Source organism: Podarcis filfolensis (genome assembly GCF_964270895.1).
Source record: "Podarcis filfolensis genome assembly, chromosome: 12".
NCBI classification, from domain to species: Eukaryota; Metazoa; Chordata; class Lepidosauria; order Squamata; family Lacertidae; genus Podarcis; species Podarcis filfolensis.
In genome coordinates, this window is record NC_139614.1 from 19,596,696 (window position 1) to 19,600,231 (window position 3,536).

General features: G+C 39.1%; 1 long non-coding RNA gene across 1 annotated transcript in view; it reads left to right on the forward strand.

Moving 5' to 3' along the window:
* LOC310745649 overlaps positions 1-2,686 on the forward strand; it is a 3,184-nt gene extending 498 nt beyond the window's left edge. Inside the window, exons 2-3 of the long non-coding RNA XR_014540277.1 lie at positions 1,144-1,221; positions 1,372-2,686. This is a non-coding gene — a long non-coding RNA (uncharacterized lncRNA). The remainder of the gene's footprint in view (positions 1-1,143; positions 1,222-1,371) is intronic.
* Positions 2,687-3,536: the final 850 nt, after the last annotated feature.

Consider the following 3,536-nt stretch of genomic DNA (forward strand, 5'->3'; position numbering starts at 1 on the left):
CGGGAGGGCTCGCGCTAGGGATAGTGGGAGGAGGGGCGCCGAGAAACCGGCCTCTCTCGCTTCGGGTGACGTCACGACGCGGGGCCTGGCGCTTGTTTCCCCAATCTCGTTTCATCAGCTTCACTGGAGGCCCAGCTCTGCCAGGCACCGCCTTCCTTGCCCCTTGCCTCCTGGGAGTCGAAATAGGAACAGCTGTTTTTGTTCCGTGTTTTGAGCTTTGATTTTGGTTTTCCTCATCCCTCCCCCGTCTCTTTTCCCTTGTGTGCCTTTTAAAAACAACAACATTGTTTGATAGGGGGACTTGCCTTACTTCCATTGTAAGCAGCTCTAGGGGCCTTTTTTTGGCTGAAGAGCGTGATACAGATGCGCCAAATAAATTGATAAATAAAATAACTCGCATCGTGGGGATAGCGTCGGTACAGTTCAGATAAGAAACTTCACATGTCAAAGTACGCCCCATGTTATTTTTTAATGGGCAAGATTTTGGAGCAGGAGAATTCTAGACCTAAATGTTAGGGGGATTCCAGAAAACAATGGGGGGGGAGTTTAATGGATACATTATTTATTTACTTAGACTTTATTTCCACACGCACGCATGCATACTTGTAGCAGAAGAGGACTGATCATCAGTACAAAATATAAAATAAAATGGTTACCTGTTGAATAAAACAACAATAATTTTAAAAGAAAAAATACAGAAAACTTGCAATATGTAATGCATAACAGTTGAGGTAATTTTTACTGTACAGATAAATGGTGAATTGCCTTTAAAAACAAAAACAAAAAAACCCTTAATGTGAAATATGAAAGCTACAGCTTTACTAAGTTATACCATAAGGCTGCCACCTTTCCTGGCAGATGTGCTTCATTTAAAGGTAGAAACTATGTAGGTATAACTTATTACCAGCAGTAAAAGGGAGAGCTGCACCAGCTGAATTTTCCTTCCCATGGAACTGGGAGAACTCCAAGATAGTGTCAGGAAATGATGGTGTTCTTAAAGACTGCTGACTAAAAGTGCAGTTAAAGAACATGCTCTTACACATAACTCCCAGATCAGCTGAAAGATTATCTACCCTGTGTACATGAGTAGAAAAGCTTTGCTTCATTGAGGCGGTAATGATATAGCTCCTTGTCATTATCCAGGTCATGCAGAACACCTACTACATGTATTGCAAAACTCCAAGCAAAAGAGGATAGGCTTTGCAACATTCCTAACTGAATGTAAGATTGCATAAATTGGCAAACTACTTTTAGAAATGTTGTGCAGCCCTAATTCCATGAGTAATGCTTTGTGTTTATAAATGAGGAATCTATAACTTGATTGATTGATTGATTGTAGGTATTTTTATTTGTTGTTGTTTAATCGTTTAGTCATGTACGACTCTTCGTGACCCCATGAACCAGAGCACGCCAGACATTCCTGTCTTCCACTGCATCCCGCAGTTTGGTCAAATTCATGTTGGTAGCTTTGAGAACACTGTCCAACCATCTCGTCCTCTGTTGTCCCCTTCTCCTTGTGCCCTCAATCTTTCCCAACATCAGGTTCTTTTCCAAGGAGTCTTCTCTTCTCATGAGGTGGCCAAAGTATTGGAGCATCAGCTTCAGGATCTGTCCTTCCAGTGAGCACCCAGGGCTGATTTCATTCAGAATAGATAGGTTAGATCTTCTTGCAGTCCATGGGACTCTCAAGAGTTTCCTCCAGCCCCCTTCAATCATATCCAGAGTGGTTTACAAGAAAAAAAGAATTAAAATCTAAATACCCCCTGAAACATAATAAACTAAATTAAAAAGTACAGAAATCAGAAAACAACAAAAACAGCAACATTAAAATTGTGCAAGTAATGTGTTGCTATATTGTTTTAACTGTATCTTCTTTCTACCATAGGTGCACGAAACGTATTTAGTACCCTCTTTCTGCACTATCAAGTCCCAGGAAAGGTCAGAGCATCTAGACAGACAAAACCTTTCAATGACATTAATCCTGTATATACTGTACATGGAACTCAGTAATACATTTGTGAACACATGAAGAGGATTACAGTGTACATTGTCAGGCTCAGCCCTGTGAAAAGTTCTAGACATCCCATATTTTAGAACAGAATGGATGCAAGCAGGGGCGGAATGATCAAGCACACACAGTAAACCTTTCACACAAGGAGAGAATTGATGGACGGGGCTAAAATATTGTGGCCACAATTTCAGTGGATTTGGTCCAACATGAAAAAGTTAGAAAGGAAACTACCTAGAAGGACTACTAAGCTGATATCACATAAATAAAATCATTATCTGAGTGGAAAAGGGCAAGAGAGATTACATGTCTCAATAGAGTTTGAACAAGAGAACAGGTTTAAAACAAACAAGGAAAAGTACTTTCTTGACTAGTGGAAATCTCCAACACAATGTCATAACAGCCATATTGAGTTTAGAAAAAGATTAGATAAATCCATGGAAGATTTAAATATCAAGTTATATTGTATAGCACTCACACAAATTATATGCTTTCTGTATTCCCTATCAGTAAAGACAAAAAAATACAGTTAATAGAATATTGGTACCATGTGGTATCAATGCATACTGATTCTAGACATTGTTGAGTCTGATTATGGAGAGCGTGCCCTTACTCTGACATTTGTAAAGCTAACTTCCCTTTGCTTTTGGAAAGTCCCATCATCTTTCCATACTTGGAAGCAAAACACGTGTAAATAACTCTTGAAAGAAGATGGTTTTAGATTTCCAGGAAAAAGAATTGTTCAATTTAGTGGAATTTATATGTGGAAAATAATTTCCCTCCGAAATTCTCTCTAAAAGCATCATTTCCCAGGAAAAGTTATCTGAATTGTGCCTCACAAAATATACCCATAATATCTCAGATAACAAATGAGTTCTTGATTTTAAATGTTCAGCCAGCATGCTGGAGTTCTGTAATGTTTGGTTCAGGTCACGATAATGAACATACAAAACTGGCTTCAGAGGAGATGAAGAAATGAAACAAACATGTAGTCAACAAGTTACACAATTAAATACTTCCTGTAAGCAGTTAATATTGCCACAGTGACAGCCTTTCTATAACTGAGGTGAATGCACATGCATTAATTCAGACACATCAAGAAGACAGATGGAAGGAAAAGTTAACAAGCACAAGAGATAATGGCTTGAACAATGGACCAGAAACCGGGAAAGGTTTTGGGAGTAGGGCTCTTAAGGGAAACGGGAGCAACCAGCGTGACCTACAGTGACATTTTAAGCACTTTAATATGAATGAAAACAATACAGAGAAGAAACAAACAGGAAGAATCGGATGTCTTATCACATAAAGAATGCTACAACCAAATTGGCACCACAGTTACTTGATGGGACAATGCTGTCCATAAACTTTGGTACTTCAGGATAATATATTATCATTCTTATTTAATATTTATTTGGTACCAATAGCACTTGCCTCCATCATAGTGAGCAAATTCCAACTGCTGGCATCAGAGAGTATTAGTAGGCAGGAACTGCTGATTACTGGGCAGAGGTGGAAGGACAACACCTGG